Here is a 20,372-nt window from a genome sequence, read left to right as displayed (position 1 = left end):
ATCAGTGTTGAAGTTTCTCAAAAAGCCAAAAATTGAACTTCCATATTGGGAATGACCCAGCTCTACCACTTCCGGTTCATTAATACATTCAAAGGACTCCATTTCCTATAGAGACACTTATTTTATCCATGTTTATTGCTGTTCTATTTGTAATAGCAAGGAAATGAAATCAATCTATGTGTCTATCAACAAAGGAATGGGTAATGAAAATGTGGTACATACACAGAATGAAACTTTATTCAACTGTAAAGGAAAATAAAGTTTGAAATTTGCAGAAACATGCTGGAAAATTCTACATGACATTAACCCAGGCTTAGAAAGATGAACATTACATGGCCTCTCTCACGTGTAGATCTTAGGTTTTTACATCTTTTATTTCTGTAGGAGTAAGTGTGTAGACAACAGAAAACTAGAAAGGGAACCCTGAGAAGTGGAAATATGGGAGGAAGGGTAATGGAACACATGGACCATGAGGGTAGGAGGGGGATACTGGGTACAGGAAGGTTTAATCAGTAATAAATGGCAGGGTCTTGGGGGAAGGAAACCAAAACTAAGTATTATGAAAATGCCACAAAGAAACCTACTACTTTGTAAACTAATTTAAAAATAAAAAAAATAGTACATTTTAAATAGGGGGTGGAGAGACAGTGTGGCACTGACTGCTCTCCTGGAGTACCTGAGTTCAATTCCCAGCACCCTCATGGTGGCTCAAACCTTCTGTAACTCCAGTCCCAGTGCATCTGATGCCCTCTTCTGAGAGGCATCAGGCACACAAAATACTCATACATAAAATTGAAAGTCAATAAATCATTTTTGAATGATAAATAATTTCAAGGTTTTTTTTAATATTTAGAAAACTACTTCAGAAAGAATTTGTTTTAGAGACTCAGTTAAAGTCATCAAAATATCTATGATGAAATAATTATTATCAAATAAGTTCTGGCAAGTTCTTTATTACTACAGTAGTGCTGTGGGATGTTCTGTATGCTATGAATCTATGTTGCTCTGATTGGTTGATAAATAAAATGCTGATTGGCCAGTAGCCAGGCAGGAAGTATAGGCAGGATAAGAGACAAGGAGAATTCTGGGAAGAGGAAGGCTGACTCAGGAGACGCCAGTCCACCATCCAGGGAGCAGGATGTAATGGCACACATTAACAGAAATTGGCTGAGTTAAAGTGTAAGAGCTAGTCAGTGATAGGCCTGAGCTAATGGCCGAACAGTTTTAAGTAATATAAGCCTGTGTGTGTTTACTTGGGTCTGAGCGCCTGTGAACCATGGGTCGCAGGAGCGGAACAGGACCAGGAAAACTACACAGTAGCCTTATTGTTGCAAAGCTGTATCATAGGGACTCTTGAGTCATATTTTTTAAAGCAACCTTTATTGATTGTATTATAAGGGGTGTCATATCTGATCTTGAGAACCACAATGCCTAGCATTCTGCTTCAAGTTGAATCATAATAGCAAGCTCTTATAGTTCTCTTATGGATTTGATTTTAAGAAGTAGCAGATCTTATTCAAAATTGCTTAGCAAGGTGGTAGATGCTGAATAGTTATTTTTGGCCCGAATAAGTGTTAGGCAGAATAAAGCATATCAAAGTTGTGTATTTATATTAATTTCCTTGCTACAATTTTTTTTCATAATAGGAAATATGCTTTGATATAGCAGATTGCTGTTTAATTTGAACAGGTAATCATAAACCACTGTACTGTGGGATGGTCTGTATGTCATATGTGTTGCTGATTGGTCAATGAATAAATCACTGATTGGCCCGTGGTCAGGCAGGAAGTATAGGTGGGACAAGGAGGAGAATAGAGCTGGGAAGTGGAAGGCTGAGTCAGGGAGACACTGCCAGCCGCCATGATGACAAACAGCATGTAAAGATGTCGGTAAGCCACGAGCCATGTGGCAAGGTATAGATTAATGGAAATGGATTAATTTAAGCTATAAGAACAGTTAGCAAGAAGCCTGCCACGGCCATACAGTTTGTAACCAATATAAGTCTCTGTGTTTACTTGGTCGGGTTTGAGTGGCTGTGGGACTGGCGGGTGACAGAGATTTGTCCTGACTGTGGGCCAGGCAGGAAAACTCTAGCTACACCACTGTCCTTAAATGTGATGAGTTCCACATATAATTTGCAAACATGGAAAAAGTACAATGCATTTTTAACTCTGAAGTGAAATTTAGTATTTTGTTTTTTTCTCAATGTAGATAGAAATTAAGTCAATATGGTAATAAATATATATGACCCTTTCACCAACCACAATCTTATCACATGACATTTCACATATCTCAGGTATCTCTTTCTACTAGCCACTCTATATATTAATATATTAATATGGAGTAGTATATATATTGCATCTCATTAGAATGTTTTTGTTAGGTGTTTTTAGGTAATAGTTTTCTTTATAACCTTACATGTTTAGTTTTATAATTTTGAAAACTTTGACCTGAGAAGGAGTCTGAAGATTTCATTAGATTTGCACTGGTGTGTAGGAATCTTTATATCACAAAGGACTGTTTAAAACAGTGATATTCAACATTCCTAATGCTGCCACCCTTTAATACAGTTCCTCGTGTTGTGGTGACTCCAACCATAAGATTATTTTCATTGCTACTTTATAACTGTAATTTTGCTACTGTTATGAATTATAATGTAAATATATTTGGAGATAGGGGTTTACCAAAGTGGTTGTGACCTACAGGTTGAGAACCGCTGGTTTAGAACATTTATGTAGCCCTAGAATTTTGTTTCATTTGAACCTTTATTAATGTCTTCAAGTAATTTAAGGTGGTAGAATTGCTCTCTGAGTTTTATAAGTTAAATATCAGGGCCAGTGAATGAAAAAGGAGACTAATTTCTCTCCTCCTGGCTCCAGGCTTCCTTATGCTGTCAGGTCTTGCATCTTTTGACTACTGCCTTTCTCTGAAATTTCATCTTTTACTAGGCTTCCTCTCAGGATTGCATTTCTCATCATGCTATTTCTTCAAGCATCTTGTTAGACTTGCTCTTTACTGCGACAGATTTCTACTTCCGTTTTCTTTGCTATTTACTCATTCCATTCCATCCTTCTGCTCTTCACTAAGGTATTAATTTGTTGAAAGCCTTCTCTGGTCTCTCTCACAACTTATGTTAGTGTTTTCTTGCTTGTTTTGATACATTGACACATAACTTGGTGCATTTTTGTGGGGTACATTGTTGGCAGAAGTCTCTGTCCCACCTGGTCCCACAGCCATTCACTCTCAAATAAACACACATATTAATTACAAGCTGTTTGGCCTATGGCTCAGGCTTGTCATTAACTAGCTCTTACAACTTAATTCAATCCATTTCTATTAATCTATGTTTTGCCACGTGGCTTCGTGGCATTTCCTGTGTTCCAGAACATCTTGCTCCCTTGACAGCTCTCAGCATTTCCTCTGACTCCGCCTTCTCCTTCTCTCTCTTCTTGGATTCCCCGCCTGGCTCTGTTCTACCTTGCCATAGGCCACAGCTTCTTTATTAACCAATGGTAGTGGCACATTCACAGTGTACAGAAGGACCATCCCACAGCATTCCCCCTTTTCTGTCTAATCAAGAAGGAGGGTTTTCATTTTAATATAGTAAAATTACATGTAACAAAACAATTATCAAGCAAGAATTATACTTACAATATCTAGGCTATTAGTATTTAGTAAAATTAAAGAAAATACTCTATTTTGTGAGTCTAAAGTTTCATATCTAACTTATCTTTTATCATGATTAAGGAAAACTATAATTGTAGCTATCTAGTCTTCAACTACATGAAAGACTCTAGAAGGGTATAATATTGCCTAAGTAAACAGGAACTGCATTGTAAGCAACCTCCAAAACTCTAGAAATGACAGAGACATCTGACTGCCTGGACAGTCACCCTAAGTTCCTCTGTAATGTTGGGGCATCTATCTTCAGCCTACAAGCCTAGAGTCTCTGGCATACTTTTCAGTGAAGCAGGAAATTTGAAGGACCGTTTTTGCCTGTTTTGGCAAAGTTTATCAGTCACTTTTCTCTGTGTTCTCCAGAATGTCTGGCAGTTTCTTCTGTGAAATAGGAACCCTGAAGGACCATCCCATGTTGATTTGGCAAAGTTTAGTGGTCCCTTTCCTATGGGTTCTGTATGTCCAGTTTATATAACATACTGTCAAGCAGTCCAGGCTAGATCAGTTTCTTGCTCAAATGGCTAGTTTTGCCAAGAAGAAAAACTCCATATGGATTGTCTTCAATGCCCATCTTCCTCTGTGAAGTAAATTCGTGCTGTCAGGAGTAGACATGTCTCACTCTCCAGAAAAGTTTAAGTTTTTAAAACATTTTAAATGCCATATTCTGTAGGTCTTTGAAGTTTTTGAAGATTACTTACCTAATTAAAATATCTTTGTATACCTAGAAAACTTAACATGACTATAAGTTTATCATAGATAACTAATTATTAATCTGTATTTCTTAATTATACATTACAATTTTAAGTGGGATGCATAAACAATACCTTAAACATGAGTAGAAATATACATACAAGTGTAACAAAGTTAGCTTTAAATTTGTATCAATAAACTGAAATCCATACCAATGTAAAATATTTTGAGATTAACTGTTGTTTTTTAGATTAAAGTAGATTCAATAATTTTGCCAAATACAAATAGCCTAGATATTGTAAGTATAATTCTTGCTTGATAATTGTTTTGTTACATGTAATTTTACTATATTAAAATGAAAACCCTCCTTCTTGATTAGACAGAAAAGGGGGAATGCTGTGGGATGGTCCTTCTGTACACTGTGAATGTGCCACTACCATTGGTTAATAAAGAAGCTGTGGCCTATGGCAAGGTAGAACAGAGCCAGGCGGGGAATCCAAGAAGAGAGAGAAGGAGAAGGCGGAGTCAGAGGAAATGCTGAGAGCTGTCAAGGGAGCAAGATGTTCTGGAACACAGGAAATGCCACGAAGCCACGTGGCAAAACATAGATTAATAGAAATGGATTGAATTAAGTTGTAAGAGCTAGTTAATGACAAGCCTGAGCCATAGGCCAAACAGCTTGTAATTAATATGTGTGTTTATTTGAGAGTGAATGGCTGTGGGACCAGGTGGAACAGAGACTTCTGCCAACAGTACATTATGGTAATTTGTTACATGTTTAAAATGTGTAACAACCAAATCAAGGTTATTAACATTTCTGTTTCTTTAACATTAATTTTTATGTTAGGATTTGATAGTCCTGTTTTCATACTCTTTGAAATGTATCATAGACTATTTTAACTGCTACCTTAGTATGTTACTTTCACCTCTGTGTTTTAGTGCCCCTTCAACTTTCCATCATCCCCCTTGCCATTTCTTGTCTCTAATGACTACTCTTCCTTTCCCCTCTTCTAGATTAGCTTTTTAGCTTTTGCATATGAGAACGTAATTATATGTTTATTATAGACTATTTATTTAGATTCCCTTTATTGTAGACTTCCTCAACATTATTTACCTTTCTTGCCTATGGCTTTTTGTAATTGACATCATTATTTACTTTGTATTTATTTGGTTAATATAAGCTCAGAACTTTTAGAAATTTAGCCTGTTCATCTTCACTGTTGTATCTTCAATGTCTTAAATAATGGTTGGTAAACCATAGGTGCTTATAAATATGTGGTCAGTTGGTTGGTTGCATTGATGCATAAGTGAATGAATGACTTAGATTATGATGGTCCAGTAGAAATTGTTACAGATATAACCCACAGATGTGATTAAAAATTTCTAATAGCTATATTATTAGAAAAATGAGACTGATTTTATTATATTTTACTTAGCACACTACATCTAAAATATATTTTAATATGTAGTCATGAAATAATTAGTGAGTTATTTCTTATTTTTACCAAATCTTAAAAATCCATTTTATTTTATATTTTATCATGTTTCAATTCAAATTATCCCTTTTCTTTCAACTGTGTGGTAGCTACATGTGGTCAGTGACTACTGTATTGTATAGTCTAGGTTTAGATATTAAAACATTGAAAATAAGATATCAGAGTGGCAATGTTATTACTCAGCCGTTATTCGAGAATAACAATTGAAAGCAGAGTTTTGCTTCTTCAGGGGTCCTCAGAATTAAGATATAAATAAAGCTGGGCGGTGCTGGCGCACGCCTTTAATCCCAGCACTCGGGAGGCAGAGCCAGGTGGATCTCTGTGAGTTCGAGGCCAGCATGGGCTACGAAGTGAGTTCCAGGAAAGGCACAAAGCTACACAGAGAAACCCTGTCTCGAAAAACCAAAAAAAAAAAAAAAAAAAAAGATATAAATAAAGTTGCCTGGCGGTGGTGGCACACACCTTTAATCCCAGCACTCGGGAGGCAGAGTCAGGGGGATCTCTGTGAGTTTGAGGCCAGTCTGGTCTACAGAGCAAGTTCTAGGATAGGCTCCAAAGCTACACAGAGAAACCCTGTCTTGGGGGGAAAAAAAGATATAAATAAAGTCAAACTACAGTTGGCACTCATTAATGAAATAACTTGATATGAATTATAATTTACCTTCCTATAAAGATTTGTAAGTAACGTCTGTAAATTTAAAAAAAAATGTGTCTTGTAATCTGTACAATCTTGACTATTGCTTCAGATCCCTTACTTTATTTTCAATCCCTAAATGTTTGGGCTTTGATTTTAATGTTATAGTTTGTTATTAATACCTGATGAGTACCTGATGAGCTTTGTCTCTCTTTATCATGTAATGTAAGGAGACATTAAGCATCTGACTTTCAGGAGGTCTCAGGAGGTCTGTTGTGAAGGAAGGAAGAAGCAGGGAGTTGAGTAAATGACAGTCTCAGTATAGTCCAACTTGAATTCCTCCTGCCTCCGCCTCCTTAGTCCTGAAATTACAGACCTGTAGCTGTGACTCACTGCACCTACATAGAACATTTTTTTTGTTAGCTTTATGTTTTGAAATGATTTCACATAGAAAAGTTGTAAGAATAGCCTTAGTTGTCCACTAGTTTAGCATGACATCTGTTATCATTCTCTCCTACACACACAAACACTATTCATATAGTATTTTTTTCTGGGACTTGAAAATTGGATTGCTATTTCACATCTCCTCTTCTTTTTTTTTTTTTTTTTTTTGGTTTTTCGAGACAGGGTTTCTCTGTGTAGCTTTGCGCCTTTCCTGGAACTCGCTTTGGAGACCAGGCTGGCCTCGAACTCACAGAGATCCGCCTGGCTCTGCCTCCCGAGTGCTGGGATTAAAGGCGTGCGCCACCACCGCCCGGCACATCTTCTCTTCTTTAATGCTTCAGTGTGTAATTTCCAAGAGTGAAATACTCTCTTAGTTAATTTTATTTGTATTATTATTATTATTATTTATTTATTTTTTTTGGTTTTTGAGACAGGGTTTCCCTGTGTAGCTTTGCACCTTTCCTGGAACTCACTTGGTAGTCCAGGCTGGCCTTGAACTCACGGAGATCCGCCTGGCTCTGCCTCCCGAGTGCTGGGATTAAAGGCGTGCGCCACCACCGCCCGGCTTTATTTGTATTATAACTATCGTAGTGAAAAATGTTTGTACAGATTCTTTCTAGTTTTTACACTATATTCCAATTCCAGTTTGATAGGCCTGAAGATGTAGCTTAGTAGTAGAGTGTTTGCCTAGTACACATAAGTCTTGAGTTTGAGCCCCAGCACCACACACAACAAAACATCTAATTTTTATCAACAGCTTCAGTGATGTTCTATATAGTATATTTTCCCCTTCAGTGTTAAAATCTAGTCCAGAATGTATATTGCAGTTAATTGCTGTGTCTTACTTTCTTTTTTTTTTTTTTTTTTTTTTTTTTGAGGGTGGTCCCCTGGAAGGCACGGCTGAGACTTGACCCGTAGGACAGGACATGGCAGCATGATCATCAGATGGCATGGGCCCTCAGAGGCCAGGGGACTGACTTTTTAACCCCTCCCATTGGGCTGTCACTGGCTGCCATGAGCCCAGAATGGGGCCATGGGACAAGGTGGCTGAGGGAGTTCTCTAGAGCAGAGGCAGCTGTGAGCTTTTGTTGTGGGGGCTGGATGGATAGGCCTGGATAGTACCTGACTAAGGACAGCTCTCCCCGCAGCCTCCTAACCCCCAGGGTCCTTGTCACACCAGGTATGGCCTCTGAACCTGCCTCAAGACAGCACCCAAGCTGCCGGGGACCTGAACAGAGGCAGGCCTGTGGGAATTACTTTCTTTTGAGCTAAAGAAATTACTAGTTTCTTTTGTCTGGCATAGCAGTTTTGAAAAAATATAAATCAGTCCCCTTTGAAATATATTATTATAATTGTTAAGTACATGCTAATTTTTAAATTCTTCTGTGCTATTTTTAAGCATGCAAATGACCTGCATTGTTCATGTCCACTGTCTCCTTTACACCCCCTTGTTTCCTTCCTTCCTTCCTTCCTTCCCTATTTCATAAACCTTAATAATTCATCTTCACTTTCAAGTCATCTTTTTTCCATTAATTTCTATGTATAAGAAAAAATGTGGTGCCTTTTTCTCTTTGTCTATAAGCTACTTTTTTAAAATAGTATTTTCATGTGATACTTGTCTGGTGTTTCTTCTTATTAGAAGAATTCTTATTCATCTTGGTAATACTAAACTCAGGATGTCACATCAGAGACAGATTTGTCTTCCTACCTTTTATGACTTTAATGTCCTCATCCGGTAAAAGAGCCAAGGGGTTGTCCAGATCTGCTTTGTGGTCACTCTTTCTCTTGAAAGCAGAATGTAAGCAAAATGATTATTTCCAACTCTGCAGATTCCTTCTGCATTTATTAACTAGGGCTCATTTTTTTTTCTTATTTCTTCCTTGTGGCCTATTTAATTATATGACTTAACTATTCCTGCTATATTCTATGTGTTATAGCCCATTACTGTATAGATTTTGATGATAATTGTCTTAGATATGGCTATTAGAAACCTTTCCACACTGATTCCGTGGTGCCTTTATATGCCTCCATAACTGGTATGTATTCCTTATTTCTTAAGGTCCTAGAGACTGAACTTGGAACTTCATACATGTTGACAAGCACTATACCACTGACCTATAACCCTAGCCCCCACCCCTACCCTCCTTCTTCTGGTTTCCTATTTCCTTTTCTTTAGCATTTTTTTTTCCTACCTAGTTTCTTACTTTTAGGCTAAAGATTTCCCAGGGTCTCTTTTTCCTGCCTCTGTACTTTGGAAGAGAATGGAGGATACAGATTGGGGTAAGGGTGGGAACCTTAGAATTCAAACTGTCTTTCTGCTGTACATTCTTATCCTCGGCTTTTGAGGATGACTGTTCCTTTAAGGGTTCCTTTAGTTTTTGTGTATCCAAATACACAAAGACTAAATCCTTTTAGTCTTTTTCTACGAGAAAAACTTGTATATTCTCAGAAATGGTATCTTGGCATACAAATTGTTTACATTAATAATTTTTTCTTTTCTTTCCTTTTTCTTCTTTCTTTTTTTCTCCTACTTTTAAGTAGTTCTTTAGAGTGTTAGAATTGCTTCTCATTCTTTTTATTCTGTTTGTGGTTCTCCTGCACAAATAAATGTGCCTGCTTGCCCACCAGTCCATTCTGCCTACACCCTACTGCCCTACTTAGTTTTCCCAAGTTGTCTGTAACATACTAATCTGCTCACCTGTGTTCCAGATCTAGTTATTATCTTGTTCTTGCCTTCTTGCCTTCTTCTGTGCCCATTCTTCTCATTTTAAATAGAGTTTGGTAAATAAATAGAAGTGAGAATAATTCAGTCTGTGCTTATTTATCCACAAATCTTACATGATTTTTGAAAATTTTGTTTATTTTATGTGTATGGGTGTTTTGCTTGCAGTGTTTGTCTACTGTGTATGTGCCTGGTACCTGTGGAGGCCAGATGAGGGCCTCATTTCCCAGGAACTGGAGTTACAGATGGTTGTGTGCCACCAAACCCAGGTCCTCTCGAAGAGCAGCCAATGCTCATAACTACTAAGTCATCTCTCCAGCCCCAACTCTATATGTTTATAAAATGAACCATTTTTCTTACAATAAAAGTATTATTTGATCTTTGATATAATTTACAAACTAATTTATTAAAATTTCTGCATTATATCCCATACAGCAAATATTATATTGTATTTGGGGTGGGTAGGGCAAGAACTTGAACACTCTTCATAAGCCAATGTCTATAACTTAATTGTGGTAGACATGGTTATGATCAGGACCTGGGAGTAAGCAGTAAGCCCACACAAAACAAAATGAGAAATGTTTAGAAATAACCTAAGAGATTTTGAATAATATTCTGGGGAAAGTTTTGATAGTATTACATTGTATACATTATAGTTTTAGGGAATCTCACTTAGAAAGTAGGAAACAACCAACCATGGTAACACATACTTTTAATTCCAGCACCAGGGAGGCAGAGGGAGATTGATCTTCAAGTTTCAAGCTATCCAGAGCTACATAGCAAAATTCTGTTAGGGATAGGGGAGGCACAATACATTTTATCTATAAAAGACTATTATGTTATACCATATTTTGAGCCCCACCTATATTCTTAATATAACATACCAGAGAAAGGTTAAGTAAGACAGGAGCCAATAAGCAGAATCCAAAGAAGAGTTATGCAGCAAAGCATTTGGAAGTTTACTTAAAAGATAGTTCACAAAAAAATACTAATTTTAGAAGAACTGGCTCTGAATTAAAAAAAAAAATACTACCACTTTTTAAAGAGAGAAAGTGATTATCCCAGAGTTTATATGTAGTCTCTTCATAGTAGGAAAAGAATTTGTATCTGTTTATCTTGCCTTCAGTGGTCTTCTATAAAGACCTCATTTGCAGAAGAGATAAATAAAATATCTGTTTTTTAAATTTTTATTATTTTTGCCTGTATGACTCTGCCTAGGGAGACCAGAAGAAGGCATCAGACATCCCAGGGCTGGAGTTACAGAGGATTGTCACCCTGCCATGTAGTACTTGGTCTTCCCCAGCGATCTACCTCTTCATCCCAGATAAAATCACTTTGAATGAATCAGTTGTTGCAGGAAAGGTTTGAATATTGTTTATTTAGGAGACTTAGAACTAAAATAGGGTGGCTTTGGATATTCTGCTTCATTGTATTGTACAAAATACTTTCTTTGTGTTTGGTTGTAATATACTCCATAATGACATTGTACAAGACGTCAGTTGTGCCTCCCAGGAAAGGGTGTTACTCATGCACAGAAAATCAAAATACTTCATTATCCCCAGCGTTGTTTAGGAGAGACAATGGTCTAACCAGCAGATGAATTTCAGTATTCTAATCCTTAATAGGTTTAGTATAATTAGTAGGCTGCCATCTTGATCACTTAATTACCTTTGCTCTCATTCTTTATTTTCAAGTGGGAAGTGTCTTGGAAGAGGTGGTGTTAGAGATCGAGTATGACATTGTAGATGGCAAAGGAGGATTCACTTGAGTGGAGACCTTTAGGAAGTAACAGAGGTAGATAGTGTCTATATTTGGAAGGCAGTGTTCCAGAAAGAGCAAAGAAAAAGGCTTGTGAAGTGGGTCAGAGAGTTACAGGGCTCAATAAAAGGATGATGTGATTTTCCTTTTAATATTCATTCTGTTAGGTATATTAAATATGTGGGAATGTATATGTAGTGAATATATAGTAAAGAAAGCAAAATCAAGATTTCTGTTTAGTTTGAGTCGAGTCAAGATATAGTATTCTGAATTCTTGTGTTAAAAGTTGCAATCAGGGCTGGAGAGGTGGCTCAGAGGTTAAGAGCACTGGCTGCTCTTCCAGAGGTCCTGAGTTCAATTCCCAGCAACCGCATGGTGGCTCACAAACATCTGTAATGGGATCTGGTGCCCTCTTCTTCTGGGCAAGGATACATGCAAACAGAACACTGTGTACATAATAAATGTTTTTTTAAAGTTTGATTATGAGAACACTATCTCTATGTATCCATTTAATACACACACACAGCTATAAAAGTGTTTTGAGTATCAAATATCTAAATTTTTTCTACATGTGTTAGTGTTTTTAAGATATCTATTTAGTCGTCATAGATGGATTTAAATAGGTGTTTTAGATAAGGAGTAAACTGTATGAAGGCTAAATTAGAGGGCTTTTTAAAAAACCCTCATTTTATTTTTTCATTAAAAAATGCTATTTTTAAGTGTTTGTAGATGTTTTATATTTATATATAAATGTTTGAATGTTTTTACTGTGCCATACATCATTTAAAATGCCTTCTCCATTTGTACATATAAAATGTTTTATCATATTTAATCCTTTCAGTAATTCAGTAAGATGAGAGCATTATTATTACCCTCCCTTTCATTGATAAAGAACTGAGAATTTATGTAACTTTTCTAAGATTAACATAACTTGATCTTAATAGGCCAGAAATTAACATGTCCGAGGAAAGTTCTGTGCATGAATATTAACCGACTGTTCTAAAAAAGCCTCAGTTAAAACTAGCTTGCCACATGTAGTTCATGCTAACAATTCCAGCACTTGGGAGGCTGAGACAGGAGGATTGCCACTAGTTTGAGGCCAGCCTGGGTGAAAGTGTGAGTCCTTGTCTCAAAGGGAAAAGAAAAAAGAAAAAAAAAATCTGGCAGTAAGTTCCAAAGAGAAGCATAGAGATATGAAAAAGCAGATCTTTGGCAAGTTCAGGCAAAAGTGACTCTACCCAGGTGACACCCAGCCATTTGACTTTGTGATACATTGCTGTCTGCAGTTTATCATCACCTCCCCCCGCCCAGAAAAATCACACACTGACAATCTCGGTGTTTTCAGTAAACTTACAATTTTGTGTTGGGCTGCTTTCCTAGTCTTGGGTTGTCCTGTTTTGTGAAAGTGCCTTCAGAACCAGTTGGTGGAAGCTAATAGCGCTCTTCTAGTCTTGGGTTGTCCTGTTTTGTGAAAGTGCCTTCAGAACCAGTTGGTGGAAGCTAATAGCGCTCTTCTTTCCCCACATGCAGAGGGTTTTTTTTTAATATGTTAAAATTAAGACCCAATTGAGCAATGAACAGGATTCAAGTGTTTAAAAGGCAAGTTAGAAGAAAAACAATTGCATTATATTTGGTGCTACTAGCCATTAAAATGAGGTCTTCTAACTCCTTATTTTGATTCATATGGTCATTTGAATTTTTTCTATATAGAATTATTAAAAGGGACATATTTACCACAGGATGAAATATCTGTTTACTTTGTTTTTCACTGTAGATCTGTTAATTAGTAGTAGTACATGTTCGCTGATGAGTGCTAAAATCCCTTAGATGCGTGGTTGGGTAGACTTAGTCTCTGTATATGGGACACTGATTCCATCTAGTTTCTATATTTGAAGAACATGTTTTCATTCCTTGGACTGTGGGGAGTTTTCCAAGATCATGATACCTATACTAGACTCTGAATATAGCCGGTTGGCATTCTTCAACAGCTCTGCCTTCGTTGGTCTCACACTGCATCCTGACAGTAATCTTACGTGTCCTGTGAGAAGGCATGGCTTAGCCATAGTGCAGCTAAATGTAGTCATCTTCAGATTGGACAAATTTCTGGAATCATTTATTTTTGAGTATGTAAGTTTCATGTTGCTTTACTGAGTGAAATCAGGCTTCTACCTGATGAAACTGTAGATTCTACTCTCAAGTATATTGTCATTGGTCTTTTATTTTATCAAGGTGTATTGTAAAAATAAACTTCCTCCTTCTGAGATATTCTGTATGAGTAGAATATCTCCTGCATATAATCTATAAAGGCAGATATTTAATTTTCTCTCTTAACCCACCATCTCTTTATAGTTACCTCCCCCAAAGCATATAGGCCTAAGAATTAACCATTTAGACTGCTTTATGCTGTGTTGTCATCTGCCTCTTCCTCTCCCCTTCCACCACCTCCCCCCCCCCTCTCTCTCACACACACACACACACACACACACACACACACACACACACACTTTCACTGCCCTTTTCTCCTCCTTATAATTTTGATTCTGGAACACTACTAAACAGAAACAGAGCTGGAAGGCTGGGGAGATTTAGCTGTCACTAAAATGTCTGCTGAAAGACCTGAGTTCGGATCTCTAGTACGTACATAAAAAGCCAGGCATGTTGATGCACATCTATAACCTCAGTTCTAGGTAAATGGGGCATGGCGGCAGGAAATTCTTGGAGCTTATTGGCCAAATTGATGAATTCCAGATTCAGCAAGAGACTCTGCTTTAAAAATAAATAAATAAATAAAAAGGGATAGTGATGAAGGAAGACACCAGACAGCCACCTATGTTACCATATGCACAGGTGCAGGAACACATACATAAACCACACAGGGAAGCAGCAGACACAGGGAATTCTCCAGAATGTGCTGGCATGCCAGCATCTAGTTCCTAGTGGCAACAGTGCTAGCAGTGGCTGGTTTGCTAGTCTCAGAAGGTGACCAGCCCTGCCGTACAATTGCCATAGATGGTCCAGTCTCCACAAAGATCTTGTTCTTTTTACCCTGTTAGTTCTGATTCTTCTCTTTGTTTATTAGCAATGCAAGCTGCCAATTAGCTTCTAAACAAATTCCTTATGTAAACAAAGATCAGTTTCTGTTGTCTGTAATTTGGCATGCTGATTGATTCATACTGTTTGAATCTAATTGGGGTTATTTAACTGCCTTTGTGTTGGGCATAGCAATTTTAATACTTGGTGTTTATGGAAAAGAGGAAGATGCTAGACTTAGATAATTACAAGTCCTTCATGAGTATTTGCCAAGATATTTGAAAATTGGGCAGAACTTAGGTCAGATCTCTGGCAAAAACAAAAACCCACCTGTCAATCTTCTGGCTCCCTGAACCTGTGACAGATACCTGGTGCAACCAAGGCTGCTGAAAAGTGAGATGGAGACTCCAAAAATGAGCCAGAGAAGAGGAATCTCAATTTTTGAGTCTAACTCTATTCTTCCATCTTCACTTGTCTTGAGGGCAAGTATGTTTGTGGACCAGATACAAAGCAACCAGACTAAGATCCCAATGGTCTGGGACACAAGTGCTAACTGGAGTCTCATGGAGTTGCCAGCCAGAACAAATGCAGTTTTGTTTTGTTTTTGTTTTTGTTTTTTTTAGAGTAATAGGACAGAATTCAGAATTTAAGGTCTAACATTTACAATATCCAGGATCAGCCCAAAACTTCCCATAAAAATAAGCCTGCAAGTTGCTATTGTTTCAAGGGAAAAGACCTGAACAAATGCTAGATTCAAGGTGGACTGTCTATTAGAATTATTTGACAAGTATTATTATGTTCAGTGAGTTCTAGACTGTTGGGCTTTCTACATGACTCTGCTGTTGCTATCTCTCTTTCAGTGTCCATGAGAAGTCCCTTTGCTTCTTTCCTTCGTTGCATTCGTTTCTTCTTTGATTTTTTTTTTAATGTAAAGTTTCTTCTTTGATTTTTTTTTAATGTACTTTGGGGTTTTGCCTGCTTGTATATCTGTGTAAGGGTGCCAAATCTTCTGGAACTGGAGTTACAGACAGTTGTGAGCTGCCATGTGGGTGCTGGAAATTGAACCCAGGTCTTTTGGAAGAACAACCGTGCTCTTAATTGATGAGCCATCACTCTAGCTCTGTTGCATTCTTTTCAAAGATCTAACTACTTTTTAGTCTCTCTTGGTGAAACATATTTTGAGCATGGGTTCTAGGTCTTCTGGGAAGCAAAAAAGGGATCTTTAATATTTCCTCTCTCCTTCCTCTCCTTCCCCCCTCCCCTTCCTTCCTGACTCCTCTTCCTCCTCCTCCTCCTCCTCCTCCTCCTCCTCCTCCTCCTCCTCCTCCCCCTCCCCCCCCATATATATATGTGTGTGTGTGTGTGTGTGTGTGTGTGTGTGTATAAACTAGGGCTTCACACATGCTAGACAAGTGTTCTACCACTGAACAGTAGTTCAGCTCTCTTTACTCTGTGAAAGGATCTTAATAAGGTACCATGCTGGCCTTGAACTCACTGTGTATTGCAGGGAGGCCTTGAACCTCTGATGCTTTGAGGATTTGAGTTCAGATCCATATCATCCTTGCAAAAATCTGTGCATAGCAGCACGTACCTATATTCCCAGCTCTGAGAGCTGGAAACAGAAGAACCCCGGGGCTGACTGTCCAGCAAATCTATCCAGTTAGTGAGCTTCAGATTCAGTACGAAACTGTCAACAAACAAACAAAAGGTGGAAGGGCTAGAGCAGAGTTCAGTGATAGCATACTTGACTCCAAAGGCTGGGTCCTGGCTTCAGTCCCAGCACTGGGAAAAAAAGAGAAGAGCAAGAGCAAAAGATAGCCCGAGTCAAACTCTAGCCTCTGCATATACACACACAGACACTTATACTGACATACATGTGTTGGTGCACACACATAGAAAGTAGAGTATAGTAATAAACTAGTAGCATAGTTGTTTGTGAAGTATTATATGTTGTTACATCATTGTATTGTATAACTCGCAGCACCATAGGTTTGTTATTACTCGCTAATGTCACTGTGCGCATAGCTACATGGTCACTAACAATAGGAATTTGTTTGTTTGTTTTTGTTTTTCAAGACAGGGTTTCAAGACAGGGTTTCTCTGTGTAGTTTTGGTACCTGTCCTGGATCTCACTCTGTAGACCCGGCTAGCTTCGAACTCACAGAGATCCATCCACCTGGCTCTGCCTCCCGAATGCTGGGATTAAAGGCGTGCGCCACCAATGCCCATGGGAATTTTTTAACCCTATTAATAATTTTAAGGGCCACCATAATATATGCAGTCCAGTGTTGACCAAAACATACTCACTTATGTAGCTGTGTTTTGAATGAAAATGCCCCTCATAGGCTCACAGGGAGTGGAACTATTGGTAGTTGTGGCCTTGAAGGAAGTATGTCACTGGGGATGACCTTTAGGGTTTTTAGAAGCTCATGTCAGGCCTTGTGTCTCGCTCTTCCTGCTGCCTGCTGATCCAAATGTAGAACTCCTCTAAGACTATATCTGTTTTCATGCTGACATGCTTCTGGTCATGACGATAATGAACTAAACCTCTGAACCTGAAAGCCAGCCCCAATGAAATGTTTTCCTGTAAGAGTTACTGTGAGTTGGGTGGTGGCAATGCACGCCTTTAATCAAAGCACTCAGGAAGCAGAGGCAGGTCTGGTCTACAGAGTGAGTTTCAGGACAACTAAGGCTACACAGAGAAATCCTGTCTCAGAAAACAAACAAACAAACAACAACAACAAAGAGTTGCTGTGGTCATGGCATCTTTTCATAGCAATAGAACACTGACTAAGCAACATAGAAATATATTATTTATATATATATATATATATATTTTTTCAAATCCATTTACCATGCCCTAGAGTTCTAGCCTATTTATTTTATTGCTACTCCAACTGTTTTTTATTTGTTTTTTCTTGTACTGTATTAGCTTTACTTTAGCTTAACTTTTCATTGCAAGGTGCTTTAACTTCAAAAAACTTTTTGTCTTGGGCTGGCAAGATGGCTCAGTATGTAAAGGCACTTGATGTCAAGCCTGATGATGACCTGAGTTTGGTTCCTAGAACAGGCATGGTAGAAGGAGAGAAGTAACTCCTGCAAGTTGTTTTCTGACCACAGGTGCTTCATGGTATGTGCATGCCAACATATATCCAAAATAAAGAAATTGGAAAAAAATTTAAAAATTAAGTCTTCTTTTTCCTCCTTTAGGAAGGAGAAATGTCTTACCAGTTCTTAAAAGTTTTTCACCTTTTGGGCCTTTATCCTTCACTTTTTTTTTTTTCTAGTAATACTTGTTAGTGCCAAGACCAGAGAGGAACTGCCTGAATGTTCTGTTAAGGCGCATCAGAACACATAATAATCAAGATAAATATTTAGATAAAAATTTTAAAAACAAAATCAGCACATAATGAACAAAGACACAATAATTTCAGTGAAGGTCAAGAAGGGTCTGGGGTACATCCCTTAATCCCAGCATTGAGGAGGCTGAGGCAAACAGAGCACATACTTGAGACCAACCTGGATTACAAATGAAACCCTGCCTCAAAAAGAGAGTTTAAATGAAGTCAAGCAATCTATTCTGTTTTGTGGTGTGAACAGGGTGATGCACAAAATAAAACTTGATTAAAGTTTTATCATCATCAATTTATTTTTTTCCAAGCATGCTCTCTTACCAAATCAATCATTTCTTTTATCCCAGGGACCCAGTTTCTCTCACTTTGTTAGCTTTGTTGGGGTTTAAAGATCCTGTGTTTACAGCATGTTTTGTACCAACAGTCGGTGTCTCACATGTCCTCCTGTGTCTTAGTGTTGTTACCAACAGTCGGTGTCTCACGTGTCCTCCTGTGTCTTAGTGTTGTTACCAACAGTCGGTGTCTCACATGTCCTCCTGTGTCTTAGTGTTGTTACCAACAGTCGGTGTCTCACGTGTCCTCCTGTGTCTTAGTGTTGTTACCAACAGTCGGTGTCTCACATGTCCTCCTGTGTCTTAGTGTTGTTACCAACAGTCGGTGTCTCACATGTCCTCCTGTGTCTTAGTGTTGTTACCAACAGTCGGTGTCTCACATGTCCTCCTGTGTCTTAGTGTTGTTACCAACAGTCGGTGTCTCACGTGTCCTCCTGTGTCTTAGTGTTGTTACCAACAGTCGGTGTCTCACGTGTCCTCCTGTGTCTTAGTGTTGTTACCAACAGTCGGTGTCTCACGTGTCCTCCTGTGTCTTAGTGTTGTTACCAACAGTCGGTGTCTCACGTGTCCTCCTGTGTCTTAGTGTTGTTACCAACAGTCGGTGTCTCACATGTCCTCCTCTGTCTTAGTGTTGTTACCAACAGTCGGTGTCTCACATATCCTCCTGTGTCTTAGTGTTGTCATCAACAGTCGGTGCCTCCTATGCTTTAGATTGATATTAGATATGACTTTCTTTTGCTCATGGAAAAGTTTGCTGGAGAAAGCAATGAATTCTGAACTATATGTGGTTATTTCCTTTTATTTTTCTTAAACTTTATTGAGAATGTTGAAGACAATACATAATGTAAAACATTTTCAGGAATCGTGGCTACAAATGAAATGAAAGTGATAGTGGAATAAAAGGTGGAAAACCTCTGTGCCAGTTACAGTGGTCGAGTGATCATTTACTTTCCTTTCTTTGCTTGGCTCTTCATTGTAGTATTGTTTTCCGCCAAGAAGCTTTCTCAGTAACTAGATTCAATTACGCTGTTTAGATATCTGGAGTTTATTTTCTTATGTCAACATCTTTTAGTCTTTCTGTATTTGTATTTACTAAGGTTTGTGTTACCATCTTTTCCCCCTTTATTTCTTTCTATTATTCTTTGCTTTGTGCCATATTCCTAACCATGATGCTGAGGGCATAGTGATCCAGGAAATATTTAACTTGTTTCTTTTTGCCACTCAAAACCGTGGCTTACTGTCTTAAAGAGAAATTGTTTTATAGACTAAAGAACATCATGGAGTTATATTGTTTTGGGACATAAATTGATAAAGAGATCACAGAACAATGTTTAAATAGAGGGATAAAATAAACAATAAGCCCTGAAAGTACAATATGTCAGATTCTGTTCACCTATTAAGTTTATTGTTACATATCCAGGAGGATTCCTTCCCCTATAAGGGAAGATTGATCATAGAGGAAATTGACTCTGCCCTATCTGATAGAAAAAGTAGTAAATGTGATACAATCTTGTCATATTTGAATTCACTCAATGGGGAGAAAATATTTTCTTTATGTATTTTGGGTAGGTGGGGAATGCATGGCACACACATGACGATCAGGGGATATCTTTCTGGAGTCTGGTCTTTCCTTCCATCAAACTTAGGTAGCTAGCCTGTGTGTGAGCACCCTTACCAACTGAGCCATCTCACCAGCCCTCACTTACCAGCAGTCAAAACCACCAAACCAAGACTGACCTTTCCATTAATGTTTGCACTTTGATGCATACTTTACTCTAGCTTTTGTTTATCTTTTTTTTCTGTTTGTTTTATTCGTTGGTTTTCATTGGGAACTTCCTTGACATTAAATATTCCTAGATATGTAAAAGTTAATTTTCAATATTTGGAAGGAAACATTAACACTTGTTTCTCTTTTTAAATTTCATTATATAAGCCTGTTTGTTATGGGAATTTCTTTTTTTAATATTTTAGTTTTGTTAGCATATGTTAATTATCCATAATCAAGTTTGACTATGACATTTCATTTATGTATATATTTTTATATTCCTTTCCATTACCTCTCTCATCCTCCTTCCATTCACAGTGATCCCCTTCCCTTGCCCAACAACTAAATTGTTTCTTCTTCCATATCTTTTGTGTGTGTGATCCAATGAGTTTAATTATTGTTGCTTGCATGAATGTGGGACATGAGCAACACTGAAAAAAATGTCTCCCCCTCCTACAGCAACCTTTAAC

At 37.9% G+C, this 20,372-nt stretch overlaps 1 protein-coding gene across 2 annotated transcripts in view; it reads left to right on the top strand.

Moving 5' to 3' along the window:
* Positions 1-20,372, top strand: part of Cert1 (ceramide transporter 1) — a 110,116-nt gene that overhangs the window by 17,274 nt on the left and 72,470 nt on the right. The window lies entirely within an intron of this gene.

The sequence above is a fragment of the Peromyscus californicus genome, unplaced genomic scaffold (assembly GCF_007827085.1).
Source record: "Peromyscus californicus insignis strain IS unplaced genomic scaffold, ASM782708v3 Scaffold_18__1_contigs__length_77618521, whole genome shotgun sequence".
NCBI classification, from domain to species: domain Eukaryota; kingdom Metazoa; phylum Chordata; class Mammalia; order Rodentia; family Cricetidae; genus Peromyscus; species Peromyscus californicus.
The sequence above is the reverse complement of the archived record's forward strand: the minus strand, read 5'-3'. Positions and strand labels throughout refer to the sequence as shown.